The sequence below is a fragment of the Galeopterus variegatus genome, unplaced genomic scaffold, assembly GCF_000696425.1.
Source record: "Galeopterus variegatus unplaced genomic scaffold, G_variegatus-3.0.2 Scaffold5576, whole genome shotgun sequence".
NCBI classification, from domain to species: domain Eukaryota; kingdom Metazoa; phylum Chordata; class Mammalia; order Dermoptera; family Cynocephalidae; genus Galeopterus; species Galeopterus variegatus.
In genome coordinates this window covers 37,944-45,296 of record NW_007731687.1, presented here as the reverse complement: position 1 = coordinate 45,296, position 7,353 = coordinate 37,944, and the positions used below count along the sequence as shown (strand labels likewise).

General features: G+C 40.1%; 1 pseudogene; it reads right to left on the bottom strand.

Moving 5' to 3' along the window:
• Nucleotides 1–386: 386 nt before the first annotated feature.
• Nucleotides 387–6,338, bottom strand: LOC103605078 (annotated as a pseudogene).
• Between the last annotated feature and the right edge of the window lie 1,015 nt (nucleotides 6,339–7,353).

Here is a 7,353-nt window from a genome sequence, read left to right as displayed (position 1 = left end):
AAGCATAATAATTTGAAAGGTAATATCATATTTGATACATATTTCATTGAGTCTGCCTATGGTTAAAAAAAAAAAAAAGACAGTTTCCTCCAGTTGGTAAGGCTCTCTTTCTAGTTCAAGGAATGGAAACAATTCTTCTCTCCCCCCTCACCAAATTTTCTTTCACAGTATCAGTAGTAGTAGCAGTAGTAGCAATAGTTAACGTGTGATTGTCTATTGTATCAGACACTGCTACATGCATTATCTCTGTTACTCCTCATAACTGTGAGATAGGCTCTATTAGTATTTACATTTTACAGATGAAGAAATTATGAACTTATTCAAGATTTTGCAACTAGAAAATAAGTCCAGGATTCAACCCAAGGCTACCTGTGTGCCTATGAGGCTTAAACTTTTTCTACTTTTTTATAGTTCATCTAAAAACAATCAAATAAATAAAAAATGAAGCATTAATAACCAAAAAAAGAATCCCACTGGAAATTCACAAGAGGGAAGAAAGTGAATGTAAAACCACCAGAGTAATTCCAATTCACAGTTCCTTGCTTTGTCACAGTAATCCTTCAGCCCCTAAGCTTTTGTGTGTGATGTGATGGTGTGTACTCAAGATATCACACCTGGGAAAATCGAGCTAAGGTTTCTATTCACATAGTCTGGAACCTTCTTTCAAGTCACTTTGAAAGTGGGATATCGAGGACCATGTACAATGCTGTGGACAGGGTAATTCAGGAGGGCTTATATAATTAGCATGCAGGGCCTTGGAATTTGAGTGCACGAACAAAGCCACATATAGGGAATGGCTTTAAATTCACTTGACGGATTTTTTGCTACTGGAAGTTTTTAATTTTCTGACTGGTCCCTACCTTTGAGGGATAGGTTAGTGGGAGAGGAACAATTAATTTTCACCCCATAACTACTTTTTCTTATAAAATCGTCTCTCCAGAAGATGTCTACCGATAGAGCAGCTGTGTCTGACTTAAACCTAAAGAAGTCAAACATGGTATGTAAGGAAAATTATTTTCAATTTTTATAATGTGGATCACACACACACACACACACTTTAAACCTTTAAAAAAATCAATGTTTCATTTACAGTGAGTGTGTGAATACAAGACATTCAGACTTAACTCTTCTAATCATATTGCACATCTATACTTCTGAAATTGTTCTTTAGTCTGGTAGCCTTAATAATAAACTGAGCATTGATTTCTTTTTATTTTATTGATTTCCCTTTGCATTTAAGTTTCTCTTTGTGAGACATATAAATAATGGAAATATCATCTCAGTGGACATTGTCATTTTCTATCTATAAGCTTTCCTTTAATATGTGTCATTGGCAACGTTGTTATTACAGTATTGACAAAACATGTGGGAGAGAAGTTATAAATTTATGGTTTAATGAATAACTTCAAAATGCAGGCAATCTGGGGAAAGTTTCAAGTTCTATGCAAGACTGCCTACAGAAGTGAAAGTAAATGTATTTACCTTAAATTGCTTAGTAAGTACAATTTCACCATATCTTTTCTATTAGATGTTATTTTCTAAAGATGGAAGTCCCTAATTTGGCTCTCAGTTTGTCAAATTTTCACTTGGTTGTAGTATTATTATGTGGATCCCTAGCTCTCTTCAAATAATTAAATTTAATCCTCCAGGTATAAATTTCAGACACTTGTTAAATTTGGACACACAGACCTGGCCTAAACCTGTTCATTGACCAGTACTTGGGGCCTGGGCCTCTGTGAAGACAGAGGAACTAATAAAGCAATAATTCTCCAGCCAATAAAGATCCAGTTCAGTCTAGAGGCTTGGTGCACAACTGCTATTAAAGATGGCTCACTAGGACAATGGTTTGTAATGAAAATGCTGAGGAAGCAATAAAGATCACATTTCCCCAACATGTTACATATTAGAATGGAAGTGGTGGTGGTATACTTACCAGAAAATACCATGGAAACAGGCCCCCTTTAACATTGCTAAAGATAATGTAAATTGTCACAAATATTTGTATAGAAGGAACCTGACAGGATATATTAAAATGTAAAAATGCTCATAATTTTTGACAGCATTTCCACAGTTGGATATTAATCACATGTACATAAAGAAAATGGTACATACATATACTTTTTTAAAAAATTTATTGACACATAATTGATTGTACATATCTGTGAGGTACCTTCTTGAATATCAATACCTGTCTGCAATATGTAATGCTCAAATCAGAATAATTAGTATATTCAACATTACACAATGTAGACATTTTTGTGTCCCTTTACCAATCTCTCACTAACCTCCCATCTCCCTCTCTCTTGCCCACCTCTGGTAACCTCAGTTCTGCTTTCCCCTTTTGAAAGTTCAATGTATTATTATTTCTTTTTTTTGTTTGTTTATTTTTCTTTTTAGCTCCCAATTGTGAGTGAGGTCATGCAATATTTCTCTTTCTGTGCCTGGCTTATTTCACTTAATACAGTTTTCTCTAAATTCATCGATGTTGCTGTGAATAACAGAATTTCATTATTTTTTATGGCAGACTACTATTCCATTATGTAAATATACTAAATTGTCCTTATCCAGTCATCTGATGACAGACATTTAGGCTAGTTCCAACTCTTGATTATTGTAAATGGATCTGGGAGTGCAGGGTATCCCTTAGACATGATGATTTCCATTACTTTGGGTATATGCCCAACAGTACAATTGCTGGATTGTATGGTAGTTCTATCTGTGGCTGCTTTAGATACCTCCATACTGTTTTCCATAATGGCTGCACTAAATTTCAGTCCCACCAACAGTGTAGCAGGGTTCCCTTTCTCTGCATCCTCGCCAGCATTTGTTACAGCATTTGGCTGTAAGTATGTGGGTTGATTTCTGAGTTCTCTATTTTAGTCCACTGGTCCAAGTGTTTGTTTTAATGCCAGTACTATGCTGTTATGGTTACTATAGCTTTGTAGTATAGTTTGAAGTCAGAGAGTGTTATGCCTCCAGCTATTTTCTATTTTTTTTTTTTTTTTCTCAAGATTGCTTTGGCTATTTGGGGTCTTTGTTGTTCCATATGAATTTTTGAATTGTGTGTTCTATTTCTGTGAAGAATGCCATTGGTATTTTGATAGGGATTGCATTGAATCCGTAGATCACTTTGGGTAGTATGGACGTTTTCGCAATGTAAATTCTTCTAATCCAAGAGCATGGACTGTTTTTTCCATCTTTTTGTGTCCTCTTTAATTTCTTTTCTTTTTTTTTTTTTTAACATCTCAACAGTGATTTACTTTCACAGAACCTTGCACAGAAACACTATGCTCAAGTCTCACTAGAAAGGAGTCAACTTGGACATTTTTCCCTTTCTTAACACAGCACAAGCCAATGGCCAGCTACACATTCAGATCCACAGTTGCATGTTGAATAGAAGGGAGCAGCATCAAACACAAAAATTCAGGCCCTGGTTTTATGTGCCTTTAATACTTGTTTTTCCTTTCCTCTGTGTTTAGTAAACAGGATTTTTTTTTGATAAGCCTTTTTGTAGCTTTTTGTTTTCCTTTTGTATTTATCATGTTTTTAATTTCTTCTCTGAGAAGAAATTCAACTCAGTGCCTTTTGAGGCCACTGTGACCATGAACAGCCTTGCTGTTGTCTGTGGATGGGGGGTCAGTGAGACCCTCTCTTGTTCCAGCATTGGGAGTCTCACAGGCCATTTCAGATCCACAACAATCTGTGCATAGGGGTGTCCCTGTCAGGGACAAGTTATCATGGTCAGTGTCTGAATGTCCTGAGGAAGAGTAGGCCACCACCTCTAGCTCCCCAAAGTTCTTCCCATTGTTGTAGGTATGAGGAAGACAGGGATGTAAGTGTCCGTTATTGCAATTGGCACAGATGGCTCCTCTCTTCACTGTCTTCAGACTGGGTCCTGGGACAGTTAGCAGACCCATTGTTGAGAGTGGAGTCAGATGCCTTGGGGACAGGATGAGAGCGTGGCTCCTCCGTTCAGCTGCTCAAGACCTTGCTCAGTACCTTTCCACTGAGCTGCTTGATTTCAGTGTTCCATAGAGCCACCATTGTTAGTGTCTTGATAGGTACCCTCTGGTGCCTCTGCCCGAGGGTGGCTGCTGTGCTCATAGCTTAGGCCATTGCTAGGATTTCTAGGAGAGGCCCCTTCTTTAAAAGCATCCTTGCTGTAGCCTTCAGGAGTCAGGTCCTAGTTCCTCTGGGCCATGGTTATGTTTAGACAGACTTCCTTACTGGAAGAAGGGGCTAGAGGTTTTTTTGTGGCTGGTTCCCACTCTCCCTTTATCTGCATCCCTTGTCACTAGAGAGTCTCTCCATCTTTGTTATTTCAGTGAGAGAAATAGGAGTAGCGGAGCCACTTGTAAGCTTTATAAATCTTTCACTCAACTGATTCTATGTCAGAAATTGGTGATGCTCAATTTGGCTGAATCTTCACAGTGCAATTGCTCCACTCAGGAGAGGTGGGGGAGGAGGAGAGTTTGTCCACTTTTATATAGGGGTAATCATAGTTGTCTTTTCCAATGTAGGTGTTGGTGGGCTTGACTGAGGCACTGGGCCTCTCTTCTCAAGGTGTCTTCTGTCTGTGCTGCATGACATTCTGCTGCCAAGTGGAGGCTCAGTGTTTATTCAACTCCTCATCCTCTGAGCTTCTGGGGCTGCTGGAGCTGCCAGAACTGCTGGATTTTTCCTCAGGGTTAGGTGACCGACCATGGCCAAGGGAAGAGATCTGTGTCCGGTTCAACTTCACAGGTGTTCTCTTCAGAATCAAACTCGTTGGAAATGGCTGGGAGACATTTGCCCTGGTAGCATATCAGAGCGCTGCTGTTGAGAGGCTGCATTCTCACATGTGGGTGTTGGTGGAGCCGATGCCACCGTGCTTGTTGTGGTGACCCGTCGGGGCCCCAGATGGAAGGCATTGTCAGCAGACTTGTCTACTGTGGTAGATGGGGAGCAAGGCATGGAAGCCAAGGATTCTGAGTCAGTATCGCGTGAGCACTTATTGACCCCAGAGTGCAGGTGGAAGATAGTACTCTCAGAGGTCACTGTCTCGGTCAGAGCTCCAGACCTTGATCTCTGGGTGGACTGGGGAGTCAAAGAAGGCCATCATCCAGGGGTCTTCCTGGACTGACTGGTTGGCATAGTCATGTAACAGGCCACTCCTAATGTTTAGCATAAGGCTGATATACTCTTTGTGGGTAAAGAGGCAGCAGGAATCATCCTCAATCTGACCCTCAAGGTCTTCCAGTACATCCTGGCTGCTTGTATGGGCTCCAGAACTTGATAATCTTTTCTACTTCAGAAGAGCAGATCATGTAGGTGTGGGAATTAAATCAAACCTGGTTAACAATAGACTGATGCTCTTTTCAGTACCATGAAGTCTTCCTCAACCACCATATCAATGCCTCATGCTTCTGGATCTGCAGGAATTCTCCAAATGTACAGTTTGAATTCATCAGAGCCTGAAAGAATATACTGGTCACAATTTCCTGCAAAACAGCAGCTTTTCATGGTACATAAGTTGAAGTAACCCTGATTGTCAAACTGGAACACAGGCAGGTGAGAGTGCATGTCATAGAGAACAGGTGACAGGTAACATTGCAGGGCCAGGAGGTGGTCCCTTTGCTGTTGAATTCCACACTCATGCCACTTTGGAGGGATAGTTTGCCACCATAGCACAGAGAGAACTCTGAGGTTTTTGAATATCCTGGAGTCCCACTCCTTCCTTTCAATTAGCTGTGGCCAATAATCTGGGCTCCACAGGGTTAAACATGACACTGAAAGGCTGATGGATCGTTTGCAAGGCAGAAGGGCTCTCCATAGGGAGACTCTCAGATGTCCCAGATGAGAACCCAACCATCATCTGAAAAACTGGAAAAAATGCTGTCATTCACTGGGCTCACCTACAAGCTATATACTGCATATTCACAAGCAAACACATCCAATGTCTCAACGCTTTCAGCATCATGGATCATAATTTGCTTATCACTTCCTCCAGAGAGCATTTTGGTGTTCCCACTGTTGAAAACCAGGCAAAAAATGTCAGAATGGTGCTCTCCTTTCAGCTGTGGGGGCTTGACCCTGGAGTGGATGACTTCCTCCATGTCCTATAGTAGAACCCAGTGGTCATCTCCTCCTGAGGCCAGACACTGGCCTCTATTGTTGGAGAATTCAATGGCATTGACACAGTCTAAGTGGCCGAGGAGCTCCTTCTTGTAGAAGTTCTGCAACCCCGCAGGTGCTTCCTCTGAAAATACTGAGTGAACAGAGTCCCCACGCAAGCCCCGCTGGGACAAGAAGCTCACCACTGACCTCATTTTGCCTCCACGGCCAGCTCTCCTCTTCATGATGGAACTGACATGCCACACTTCCCTTGTCCTCATGTGCAGCTGCTACTCTCCACCCACCTAGCCCTCCCCATTCTTTAATTTCTTTCAGCAGTGATTTGTAGTTCTCTTTGTAGAGATCTTTCACTTACTTGGTTAAATTGATTTCTTGGTTTTTTGCTTTTTGTTTTTTTGGGGTTTTTTTAGCAACTGTTATAAATGATTTCTTTTTCTATTTCATCATTGGTGAATAAAAACACTCCTAATTTGGGGGTATGGATTTTAATTTTTTTTTTTTTTTTGGTGACTATTGCAAATGAATGGAATAGATTTCTTGATTTCTTTTTCTTCTAGTTCATTGTTGGAGTATAAAAACGCTATTGATACCTATGTATGTATAAGTGTGTTTTTTTGTAGCATACAAAATATGCATACAGAACAACAAAACTAAAAAAACTTGCCAACTTAAAATTAGGGAAATATGATGTGCTATTATGCAGGTATTAAAAAAATGAGTTAGGGCCGGCCTGTGGCTCACTCAGTAGAGTGCGGTGCTGATAACACCAAGGCCACGGGTTCGGATCCTATATAGGGATGGCCGGTTTGCTCACTGGCTGAGCGTGGTGCTGACAACACCAAGCCAAGGGTTAAGATCCCCTTACCGGTCATCTTTAAAAATAAATAAATAAATAAATGAGTTAGATCTATAGCTATCAACTGGAAGGAATTTCCTTACACTATAATTTCTTTCTTAAGTAGAAGAATTTTAATTTATTTTTTATTCTTTTTTATTACCATATTCATTATTAAAAATTGTGATTTTTTAATGTCCTTTACTCACCCTATCACTCCCCAAACCCCCTCCCTCCCTTCCCCCATCTCTAGTATTCTTAGGTTTGTTCTCTCCTTCTGAAAGCTCAATGTATTGTTGTGGCCTTTTCTTTCTCTTTCTTTCTTTCTTTCTTTCTTTCTTTCTTTCTTTCTTTCTTTCTTTCTTTCTTTCTTTCTTTCTTTCTTTCTTTCTTTCTTTCTTTCT